Genomic DNA, 13,363 nt, shown 5'->3' on the forward strand with positions numbered 1-13,363 from the left:
AATAGATTGTACAATCCGATTGTAATCCGCGGCCAATTTAAACCTTCAGTCCAGATTCTGATCACTCATCGACCAACGAACACTTCTAACGACTTCCTGTGTGAGTGAGAGCGGCGAGTCGGATGGAAAGTGTTTCATTGTGTCCGTAGAACTCCGCGGAGAGAAATCCTTTAATCTCTTCATATACGGTAAAAAGTAGACGGGTTCCTTGCTGCTGTTATAATCCTCAGCTGAGGTTTAGGGATGGAAATCCTTTAATCTTCTGATATAGTACAAAGGGGGTCACATTACTCTCACAATGTACACAACCAACCGACAGAGGGGAACTAGAGAGAGAGAGAGAGAGAGAGAGGGAGAGAGAGAGAGAGAGAGATGTCGATAGATTATAGAAAACAAACGTACATTAAGTACGGGGCTTTTAAAGTGTCATAACAGGAACAAAATATTCACAATTACATGAATATCATCATGTCACAAATGTATTGTATAAAACGGTAACATGGCATAATATTGACATTTAAAGATCAAACCGCTGATGTACAAATAAGTCCCAAATAGCGGTTTCGTACATAAAAATCATCTCTTCTAGCAAAGCACAATACCTCCCTGGACCACACAGACACATTCTGTACATAATACATTCAATAGTCTCTTTATAATTGATGACATGTCTGTTTTATAATCATGATTTTAGTCCTTGAATTAGACATTCATGTGCAATGGGTCCAATCTTCAATGTGTTTTTCGCCGAAGCTTCCCCAGGAAGATCAGAGGCGGCGTTGGAAGTGTTCGTAAAAAAAAATGTGGTCATGAAGGTCTTTATTAAAACAATATGACCTTTTTGGGGGATTGTTGTATCAAAAATGTTGTCGATGATTCCTGCAACAGTTTCCTCATCAATGTGTGGCATCAAAATTGCTTCTTAGTCCTGAAAATGTATTTTCAGTCCTTCAGATCTCAGGAGGGCTGCGTGGGCTCTCATGGGCTGTGCGGTATCTCAGAGGGTTATTCACAAGGCAGCGGAGTGAATAACCAACCCGAAGTGAAGTGAGCCGAACGCTGTTCAGGTATTCACTTCAGGCTGGTACGGCTGATTCCAGACCCACAATGGCTGAAATCAGCCGTACATGGACTTGCTTTGGCTGGCTTCGGTTCAGCCGAACATGCTCGGCATGTATGGCTAAGCCGAAGTGCAGAAGGAGTTCGACTCATAGGGGCCGAACAGCAGTGAGTGACTAGCCAAATGCCGCCGGGCGGACGTAATGCATCTGTCCAAGTTGTCATGATCTGTCATTGCATCTGGGCGGAGGCAGCCTTGAGATCACGGCTGGCTCTGCCCAGCTGTCAGTTGCAAGGTTTTCGGCCTGCTTCGGGTTTCACTTCGGCTCGGCTGTGCCTCTCGGCCAGCTTCGGGAGTTGTACGGGCTTTAGTGAATAGCCCGTACAGCAGCTCTTCGGTTCTACTGAACTGAAGGACTCCGGCGGCCGAAAACTATGGCTGTATCCTTCGACTAGCTTTGTGAATAACCCTCAGTGTCAGGGTTTCTTACCCTGCCTTGCCCAGTTGCTTGCAGCATTGCAGCACAAACACTCAGCCATGCTGCATGTTTTGTATATTTTGTCCCCGGTATGACACCTTTAGGGGTGTGGTGTCTTGTTCTCTTTGGTGATTCAAAATATGTGTATATGTCAATAGATTGCTCCTGGGTGCAGCCATCTTGGATTTGATGTCACTCTATAGGATTCCACTTCACTGGCAGCTACATAAAAGGTTATGTAATGAGATGAAGAGAGGGGGTTGATGAGCTGGGCCAGCACAGGCAGCAAATAGATAACTCCAGAAGAGCAGAGAGCTACAATGTGAAAAGGGTGTGTGTGGGGGGGGGGGCCCTTCAAGCGAATTCACTATTCAAGAAGGAATTATTTCCCAGCCTCGGACGCGTCCCTGGCAGAGCCTGTAGAAACTGCGTCCGTGGCAGGTATAACAATATAACAATATCCTCCATCACGGCTGTGTGTCTTCGGCAGCTCGTTGTTTATTAGGAGAGCTCTGACTTGGTCGATGTCCCTTATTAACTCTAACTGGAAATCTAACAAGCCGGGCGGGCAAGCTCGCCTTCCGAGGGCTGAGGGATCGCCTTATTAAAATTCTGCGTCCTCCTTTCTATACGCAGGAAGCGTGCTCCCCGCTGCAATTTATAAGCCGTCCTCTGACAGCCGGCGACAACGAAGGTTTTCCTTACGGGCGACGAGGACATTTTTCTGCTGTCGGGTCCGAGGCGCTCAGATATGGTCGCGAGGATTCCGATAAGGGTCCCTATCAGTCCTGTGCTAAAGGCGCGCTGTCACTGCTAATAAAGACGGGTGAAGCCTTCGCGGCGCTCTAATTTATTCTCCCTCCAACCAGCGGCTTCTCAGAGCTTCGGTGCTACCAGGACCTGAGGCCGCGGCTGAGATTGTTATTTTTAAAGAGGGATTTAAAGCTGAGCTCCAGACACAGAAACTTTCCTTTAAATGTTTTCCTCTATATTCATAAATTATATAAATCCCCTTTTACTTTGTAATAGTAGCAGCGGCCTTTATTATAGGAGGGGGCGGAGACAAGACCAGTCACCCTGCACAAGGAGAGAGAGCAGCAGTGACTGGTCTTTCTTACAGAAGGGGGCGGAGACAAGACCAGTCACCCTGCACAAGGAGAGAGAGCAGCAGTGACTGGTCTTTCTTACAGAAGGGGGCGGAGACAAGACCAGTCACCCTGCACAAGGAAATAGAGCAGCAGTGACCGATCTTTATTACAGGAAGCTCCAAGTTTCACACTGAATTACTGACATTACTTGACATCTGTTAAATAGACTGAGAGTGAGGCAAAATCTCCAAATGGGGGCACAGATATGTATACATGCCTCTGGAATTCATGTGTGTGACTGCCAGAGTCTTGCAATGCCTCATGGGACTTGTAGTTTCACAACAGCTGGAATGTGGAGGTTGCCCACCGCTGAGTTTAGCTTTAAGCTGTCCATACATGTTACATTCTGATTATACAAACATCTAATGTGTCTTATATGTGTGCTATACACTGAGTGGCCAGATTATTATGACCACCTGACGTTTGTAGGCAAATTAGCTATAATTTGGCGCTGAAGTTGCTAGAGGGCCAGACCATTATAAATAGGGAAGCAGGTTGTTTACAACGACAGTAGAAGTGATTTCTGAAGATACGGGGAAACAACGCGATGTAACAGCCTTTGAACGTGGGATGATTGTTGGCGCTCGGAGCCATGAAGCGAGTATCGGCAAAACAGCAGAATCCGTTACATGTTCAAGAGATGTGTGTGTTATATGTGTGTGTGTGTTATTTGTGTGTGTTATTTGTGTGTGTTATGTGTGTGTGTTATATGTGTGTGTGTTATATGTGTGTGTTATGTGTGTGTGTTATATGTGTGTGTTATGTGTGTGTGTTATAAAACGGATTACGTTCGGCATGTCGCAAAGTGACCTCTGCGGCGGCACCCAGAGACGGCGAGATGTATTGATCCGTCGTCCATTAGAGGGAATCTTCACACTTGTCATGGAGGTCAGTTGGAGCCACAGGCTTTTCATATCCTGAGCACCAGCCACAACCTTCCTCGCTACATCATGTGTCCTCATCGATCCCTCCATCCAATCAATATTCTCCGCACAAAATAAAAATTACAGCACGCTGACCGCATCGGTTTTATTGCGCTTCATGCGTCCAAGGTATTTTTATGCAGAAAATGGAATCAGAGCAATGCATGGAATGTAGGTCAAAGGCAGACTAAATACGGGCTCTACTGGAAACTCAGTTTATATCTGAGACTTAACCCTTTAATGGCTGCGGAAAACGTACCGCTCTTAAAGGGAGAGTACAGCGCTTTCTCAGGAAGTGCGCCCCTAGAGTTGTGAATTCAGAGTTTACCATAGAGAAGTGATTCTGACATTTTTACATGCTGGTTTTTCAAAACAATCAATATATATCATTAGGATTTGCACGTTATCCACAATATGGCGCTTTCGGTGCCTGCTGAGATAAGATATCACCCATGCAGGGATTGCATTGTGTGCAATGTGTTGGCTGAATTGGTAAGGAGCAGTAGAACACAACCATTGTACAGTACCCCAAAGTGCAGAGCCACAAGGGAGGCCGCTACTGTTGTGCTTTATCATTACCTATCCTCATAGTGCTCCCGGAATCCTTTGTCATGTCTTAAATGTTATATATAGATAGATATATATTAGAGGTGCACCGAAATGGAAATTTTTAAACCGAAACAAAACCGGAATTAAAAAAAATGTCCGGCCGAAACCGATACCGAAAATGTTTTTTATTTTTTCAAATTTTTTTTATATTTTATTTTTATTTATTTTTTATAAACTTTTAAATGTTTTAATATTTATTTTTATGAATTCATTTTTTATTAAATATTTTTATTTTTTACTTTACTTTTAGGGGCTTAATATCTATATATATTTTATTATTAATAATATTTTTTATTTGATATGTACACATCCTTGTACTATAAACACGAAGGCGAGTGCAATTGAGCCATTATGGCCTCCAATAATGTACAACAGGCACGGAGATACTTAGGGACGATTACGGGATAATGAGGTTCATTAGGCGACGCAGTATAAATGAACAAAGGCGATTCATTATGAGGGTTTTATCCACGGAGCCGTTGATCTCATCATCATTAATATTCCAGAGGATTTCCTTGGCAGGTAAGGCCTTGGCACACAAGGCGGGCGATCAATTATATCTGCGGCTCCAGCAATAGCACTGGACGGGCCCTGGTGAATGAAGTCAATACAGAGCCAAAGCATAAGGAGGCACCCAGGGGGCGCAATCCTCGCCCACAGCAAGCGGAGAGTGGGCTCATTTAAAGGGAAGCTGTACTTCTCTTTAGCTGTACTTCCCTTCTACTAGCTCCCCTGCACATTGGATCTTCCACAAGCAGGGACTTACATGGGGGTTGTGCACCCCATTATATGTACGCTAGTGGGGGCACAGACAGAAATGAAGACCTGGCAGGGATTCCAAGTCTTCCCCAATCTGTGCGAAGCTACAGATAGAAGCTGGTGGTTCAAATTCTACATTGATGTGAATTGAGTAGGCTCCTTGTCTTTCGCACAGCTGCAGTGTTTTCTGTATGGCATTATCAGTTTATTGATCTCACAATATTCCTGACACGGCTTTCTAATGTGTCTATTTCCCTGGAGCAATCGGAGGCACGGAGCAAACAGCGGCCCGGCCTCGGCTGTCTCTGTCAGGCAGATTGTCTCCAGATTGAACTGCGGCCCTATTATGTTCAGTGTCACAGAGCCCCGGAGGTTGTCACCCTGTGCACATCACAAGATAATTAAACCGCCCTGAGTGTCAGGAGAGAGGGCGAGAGGATTCACCCCGGGAGAAAACGATTACTTGCGACATCACTGACACCGAGATCAACACAACATCAACACGATTATTTTCATGGTAATAAAGAGAAGAGTAATACTGAGTCTGCGAGCGCAGCGACCACAGCAGGTGATTACATTGTGCTGGGATGCAGAGGGGTCTAGAAATTAGTTATTCCTGATTGGCTGCAATGAGATCCATAAAGTGCTTATTTTTAATTGACTGCTGGGGGATCTATAAAGAATTTGTTTCTGATTGGCTGCAGGGAAATCTATGAAGAGTTTATTTCTGATTGGCCTGAGGGAGATCTAAAAACGGTTATTTCAGATTGGCTATAGGGAATTCTACAGAGTGGTTATTCCTGATTGGCTGAAGGGAGATCTACAGTATAAAATGTTATTTTAGATTGGCATAAAGAGCTTGTTTCCGATTGGCTGCTCTGGGTTCCTGCTCTCTACACTTTGTTATTGTGCTATATTTTTAAAAATACATCTACAAACATACACGGAACAAGTCAATGTTTACAATCACTTTGTACATAATAACAGAATCATCTTAATAACTTAGCAAATGTGTTGAAAATTTGCTTTGCAAAGAATTCCCAATCACAAGCGAGCTATATCCTGTGAGCGCCGCAGCCGAGAAAGATCCCGACATTAATGTCGAGATCCACCCAGCTGTGTGAGTGACAGCTGGCGCTGCCTATCTAGAGGCAGTGCAAGTTGTGCCCTCCCCCGTCCGTTCCTCCATTCAGCGCTGGAGGATCGGAGAGGGGAGGGGACAATCGGGAGACAATCGGGAAGTGAGCGGATTGGCGGCATGTTTCTGCTCAATTCCCAATCGATAGAGCCGACCTGTGACAGCTTCTATGTCGCAGGTCGGCTCTAACTATGAGGATGAGTGGAAATCACTCACCTCATAGATCTCCTTTAAACATGATTGGATGATGGAAGTCAGCAGAGCTTCACCTCATGCCCTAAGCTAAGGAAACAATCCCTTCCAAAGTGAACAACCTATTTACCTTTACTAAATCAACCCCAAATTAATTGGCTGTCTCACTGAAAACAATGCACTCCATATTAGGGCTGCAGCTAATAATTATTTTCATAATCGATTAATTACCCGATTATTTTTTCAACTAAACAATTGGTTGTATAAAAAAATTATCTCTCTCTCTCTCTCTCGCTTTTTCTGCCTCTCTCCTTCTCTCCCTCTCTGTCTTGATATCTTTTATCTCTCCTTTTCCCTTTCTCTCTTCTTTTTCTCTTACTCCACCTCTCTCTCTCCATCTCCTACTCTGTCTATATTTTTTATTATATATGCTCTCTCCCTCTCCCCCTATATATACAGTGTAACCCCAAGAAGACACCTGACGCTGACTCGAGTATAAGCCGAGGGGGGCACTTTGACTGCAATGGATTTTGCCAAAAAAAGCTAAATGTCTCTCAATTTTCCTGGAATTGTGGAAAAATGGAAACGCTGAGGGCCCATTCACATCTACACGATGTGACAACTTGCCTTAAAACGTATGGCCATAGAATGTACAACTCACCACATCGCACCACAATGAGTATGCCATACATTGTGGTGAGCTGCATTGTTATAAAAGGTTTGTGCTTATTTCTTCATCCATTGTGGTGCATAAAAAGCCCATTCATAGTGACTGGGCAATGCACGGAGAGTTTATAGTGTATTTCCACCTTCGCAGCCAAATTGGGACCACGCCTATTTTATATATGTCACATGATCCCATTTACAGAGCATACCGTATATACTCGAGTATAAGCCGTCCCGAATATAAGCCGAGGTACCTAATTTTACCACAAAAAACTGGGAAAAAGTATTGACCCGAATATAAGCCGAGGGTAAGCTAAAATAATATTTAAAAAGTGATTCTTGCCGTTTAAATTCCTTTTACTTGGGTTAGGGTTTCTTGGCTTCTTAAGGGTTAAACCTTCTACTTGGCTTCTCCATCTTTGTAATGTTAGGAGGGGGAGGGGTTTGCATTGTATGTTAATGAGAGAAACACAACCCTCAAGTTTCAGTCCTATGTCTTTCTATCAGGACCAATCACTGTGAAGGTGCTGAGGAAAACCTGGAATCAGCTATGTTGCCTGCTGCAACAAAACATCTAAAGGGTACAAGATATATATATTTTTTATTATTTTTTGGTATGCGGTGTAAACGGGAACACATAACAAATATATAGAGGGGTTTTCTCAATTAAGTTCTCAAACTTTTTTCAATTTTGAATCCAGATCAAACAAATATACATCACCCGGCAAAGTATTTCTTTAAATTTTAGCCCAAGCACATACAGTCATTATGTTTCCAAAAAGCTCCAACTCTCTCAGCTTGGCTTCCCTAAACTTCCTGTCCAGTACAAGATCACAAGGAACAAAGCAGTCTACAGTGCTGTACATCTACCAGGGGTGTCCTGAGGCCGGGTGTCACCCAGAGCGGGTACCGGGTGACACCCCACCGTCACATCATCATGCAGACGCGGTCATCTTGATGATACCTGCCGGTGGCCATCTCGGTGATGGACGCCAGCAGAGAGTGGAGAGGACGTTTACCGGGCGGGATGAGGTATGCCGCCGTGTCCCCTCCTCACACCTGCAACTGTCGGGCTCTCAGCTCCTGATCGAGTGCCCGACATTTCAGAGGGGGTGACACCAAAATGAATGTCAGTCTAATGACTGACTCACCCCTCCAATGGTATGACCCCGGTGCAGGCCGCACCCCCCTAGTGACGCCACTGACATCTATTAGCTTGGACAAAAACCATAGGTCTACTAGCTTGGAGGAGAGGAGATGGAGGAGTAGGGATGTGACTTGCCTTGCTGTGCCTGTGTGTTTCTGGAGACACATGCACCTTACTAGCACACACAAGGGGGGCTATACAGGACCCTGCAATGGAAAGGAGTCACCTTAAAACAGAATATCAGGACCAGTGCTCAGGGTAGCAGCTGATTCTGCAGGAAATTCAAACTTTTAAACATCAAGGAGCAGCATCCATTGTAAGTGATTTCATCAGCAAATGAAATAGCTTAAAAACATTTTGCCTTTAACATCACTTTAAGTGTGAATGGGTCCCCACGGCCTAAATGGACTATTCTGGAATTTTCACTTACTATCTTAGAAATAAAAAAAAATTCAAATTCAGAACCATGATCCAATATTTCCGACAACAGAGTGCTGAATTCTATACACCCGGGTTGTACCAACCACAGAAATGGGAACAATCAGAGAATACAGATACATACAGAATGCAGGACAATATCATTGCACAACAATAGGACCTTCCAAGGTTCAGATAGGACCGGACCACCCCCAGAGATCCTCATATCACTAGGTGGCACGGTATTAGGCTTGAGTTCTAATATGAGGATGGACAGGAGGCTGACCAGCCGGGCACGCAGATGTCCTGGCACTCCATCGGAATGTAGCAGTGATTCCCGGAATGTGAAAGGAACAGTGACAAATCCTGGTGACGGAATCCTCTTTACTCCTATTTATCCATTTATCCTAACAACCGCATCACAGCTCTGGAATCTACACTGCCAGGAAACTGCAAAACGCTGTGAAAGCTGGGTGAAAAAGGAGTGAATTCTGGTATGTGCCAGACTGTGACATATCCACAAACATCTCTGCACATTGCCAATGAAAAGCACCGATAACTACCGAGAAGAAACAGGGGACTTTGGAGAGCGCCCAAAAAAGATCCATTGCATGACAAGATTTGTATAATAATAAACACAATAAATAAACACATAATAATAAACACATTTTATCATTACAAAATATGAATTCATTCAGTTAATAAATAGTTCAAAATATATTTATATATATTAAAAACCTATATATATATATATATATTATAAATACTGTATATATAAATATATATATCTATCTTCTACAGTATCTATATTTTATTATACAGTATACATTAATTCTTTACAGCATGATGGTATTCATACAACAGGGGTGGGCAAACTCAAGCCATCCAGCTGTGTGTGAACCTACAATTCCCATCATGCATCTGCCCCTGGGAGTCATACCTGTGGCTGTCAGAGTCTTGCAATGCCTAATGGGATTTGTAGTTGCTCCACAGCTAGAAGGCTGGAGTTTGCCTACCTCTCCTTTAGAAGGTCAGCATGTTTCATGGGTTTTATCTGCTCCTACAGCTGTCATGCATCCTCGTAATCCACATTCGGTGCCCGGACAACTTTCACCCAGAGTAGATATCCCAGAAGCTGCAAAGCCGGCACACGGTGCTCTTCCAAAAAGAATCAGATTTTATTCCACAAGCATCTGAACAAAAAACAACTGCTGCTCCTTTCTGCCTTAGTCGTCCTTAGACCGCAGCTATGACTAAGGCAGAGTAAAGCAGAAACGCATGAGCGTACAGGTGCATGTGGAATAAAATCTGATTCTTCCTGGAAGAGCGTCGGGTCCGGGTTCTGTGGTCTCTAAATGTTTTTAATATCTTTTTAAAATGTTCATTTTTTTGCAATAATGAAATGTGTTTGTTTTTGTACAAACAAATCTTTTTGTGCAAGAGATCTTTCTTGGGTTCTATGTTCAAAGTCCCCGGCTTCTTCTTGATAGTTTTATAACATTTGCTTACAACAAGATTGTGGAATTGATTTGGCTACATTTCTTTCTGGTTCAGCATCGAGAAGCACCTTTCGGGACAGCAGGAAGAAAACATCCCCAACTTGTTTTTTGAAGGTTCAGGCTGTGGAGCTGAGCTGCCACCATCATCCTTCCTTTAGGGCCCCTTCTTGCGTCTTTTCACGCATTCGCATGCACCCCATTAAGGCAGCCCATTCAAATAAATGGCCTGGCAAAGCCGCAAATGCCTAAGAAACCAGACCACCATTTTTGGCAACACATCACAACACACAGTAGTGCAATAATGTTGACTCGGACCTCAGCTTTCTTCCCCACATCCAATCACTATCCAAATCCTGCCGCCTTCACCTTCATAACATCTCCAAAATACGCCCCTTCCTCACCAATGAAACCGCACAATTACTCATCCACTCACTTCACTATTATAACTCCCTCCTCATTGGCCTACCTCAACACAGGCTCCTCCCCTTCAGTCTAGCATGAATACAGCTGCTAGACTCATTCACCTAACCAACCGCTCAGTGTCTGCAACCTCCCTCTGGCAATCACTGCATTGACTTCCAATAGACCAAAGGATTACATTAAACATATTAACAACCACTTACAAAGCCATCCACAACTCTGCCCCCGGCTATATCTCCAACCTCGTCTCTAAGTATCACACTAACCGTCCCCTCCGCTCTTCAAAAGACCACCTGCTTTCCAGCTCCCTCATCAACTCCTCCCATGCTCGCCTCCACGACTTCACTAAAGTCTCTCCCATCCTCTGGAACTCTTTACCCAAACCTGTCCGTCTATCTCCCACTCTGACTGCCTTTAGGTGATCCCTGATCCCTCATCTCTTCAGGGAAGCCTATCCCACCTCAACCTAACCACTGAACCATCACGTTCTCAAACAATTTATCCCCACGCAGCTACCTCCTCATGTATCACTGGCCCCTCCCTTTTAGAATGCAAGCCCTCAGGGGCGGGGCCCTCCTTCCCATCTTGTCTTGAATTGTATTGTGATTGTAATGTTTTCCTTATATTGTAAAGCGCTGCGCAAACTGTTGGCGCCATATAAATCCTGTATAATAATAATGGTGTGCTGCAACACATGCGCATTTGAGCTGTGTTGCTGTTTAACACTCCAGCGCAATGATGCACATAATGGCATTACCACAACCTACCATAGTGGAAATGTGCGTTTTGGCCCTCACCGTCTGATGAGTCCTAAAATTCATACAGGCCTGGCGCCCCAACACTTAGGGATGTATTTATAAACCACTGAATGTGACATTCACCAGACCTTCACTGCAAGTGAACTTCCTAGAGTATTTGCTTTGAATTACTAGGAAAGATTCGCCACCAGTGAATATTTGGGGAGATGACATTCACTGTTTTATAAATAGGCCCATTAAAGTGTTTCTAAAGCCAAAACCTCTTTTTAGAAAGGGTTAAAATCTCTATCAGATTTTTTTTTTACTGCAGTCTATGCCACCATTGGGGATATTCACTCTCTCTGTCTGTCTCAGTGTCCCCGGACTGAAAGTGAAGGAAAGTCTAAGATTTTGAGTGATCACTAGAACAGGAACAGAGAGAAATTCTTCCATTGGGGACACTTGTTCCAGTGACAACTGTATAAGAGGGAAATTCCCTCATTTTGGAGCGGTTTCCTGTCACCTCCCATTGTGTCTGCAGAACAGGAAGTGAGGGAATATCTTCCCAATGCGACACGGATGGCAGAAAAATACAGCAGGGGTTTTAACCCAATCCTGCTCCATCCAAAATGAAGAAAAAAAAATGACTGCAGAAGTGCCTACAATGGCAAAAACAATGAGCTGTGAGGCTTTGAATACCTTTTGTTTGGAAGCACCTGGGATTTTTTTTAGCTGATTTAAACTAAAAATCAGGGCTTCAACCAATGAAAAGTGCCGCCATCTGCTTCCATTGGTGTTTGGCAATAAAGAACACTGCAATCCCTGTTCTCTTTCCTACTGTCTCCATCTCCCTCTGCAGCCGCACATTCAATAAAAACCCATAAAGCTTTAATATCTTCGTCAGAGGCCACTAATGCCTTGTAAATGCCCAGGAGTGTGCTTTCCAAACTCCCCCACAGAGGATCGTCCTGTCTTGTAGATGCGCTACCAGATCTGCAATATTGTAGCACAGAATAATCCCACTGACTGGGTAGAACCAGATGCAGAATCATGGGCTTTTGTGGCGTTTGTTACTTTGTATTGGGTCTGGAGGAAACCCAAAATCACTGCGATCAATTGTGGACGATACCAGGGCAGGTCCCAGGGGCCATGACGCACTTAGTATATCATATTGTATGTTTCCCCAGCTCTGTGCCAAATAGAGTTTAGCATCCCTGTGCCCATTGCTGGTAATTATCTAATTATTCTTTAAGCAGTAATGTTCTTTCATCTAATGAGCAAAACCTTCCAGATTGTTTACTATCAAAAACACCGGCTCAACCCTACTCAGTATTCCTACATCAACATCTGTCTGCCTCCATCTCTATCCCATCTCTCTGTCTATTTCTATCTCTTCATCTATCTATCTATCTATCTATCTATCTATCTATCTAACTATCTATCTATCTATCTATCTATCTATCTATCTATCTATCTATCTATCTATCTATCTATCTATCTATCTAACTATCTATCTATCTATCTATTTATCTATCTATCTATCTATCTATCTATCTATCTAACTATCTATCTATCTATCTATCTATCTCTCCTGTTGCTCTCGTTCTGTATCTGTTTTCTCTTGCTGCGTTGTCTTTTTTCTCTTCATATCTCTCTCTTTCTGTCTATATCTCCCATCTCCCTCTCTCTTTCAGTCTTTCTCTCTCTTTCTTTACACTTGTCTCTCACTCTCCTTCTCATGTCTCTCTGTCTCATTCCTCCCTGTCTTTCTATCTCTCTCTCTTCATCACTATTTACCTCTCAGCCCCTCTTGTCTCTATCTCTCTTTCGCTTCCTTCCCATGTCACACCATCTCTCTCCAACTCTAACTGTCTCTGTCTTTCTCCCCCTCTCTAGATTTCTCCATCTCTCTCTTCTCTCTCTCTCCCTCTCTGTCCTTTTATCTCTCAATTCTTTCTCTCTCTTTCTTTCTCTTACTCTCTGCCCACCTCTCTCTCTCTATCTCCTACTCTGACTATATTTCTCTCTCCATATCCCTCTCTCTCTCTCATCTCTCTCTCTAGCATTCTCCCCTCACTTCCTCTTGTCCCCTGTTTTCTTCATATCTCTCTCTCTCTCTCTCTCTCTCTCTCTCTCTCTATATATATATATATATATATATACTATATCT

General features: G+C 43.6%; 1 protein-coding gene across 2 annotated transcripts in view; it reads right to left on the reverse strand.

Annotated features, from left to right (window-relative positions):
• OSBPL5 (oxysterol binding protein like 5) overlaps window positions 1-13,363 on the reverse strand; it is an 83,877-nt gene that overhangs the window by 59,107 nt on the left and 11,407 nt on the right. The window lies entirely within an intron of this gene.

The sequence above is a fragment of the Nanorana parkeri genome, unplaced genomic scaffold (assembly GCF_000935625.1).
Source record: "Nanorana parkeri isolate BGI_ZX_2015 unplaced genomic scaffold, ASM93562v1 scaffold10, whole genome shotgun sequence".
NCBI classification, from domain to species: Eukaryota; Metazoa; Chordata; class Amphibia; order Anura; family Dicroglossidae; genus Nanorana; species Nanorana parkeri.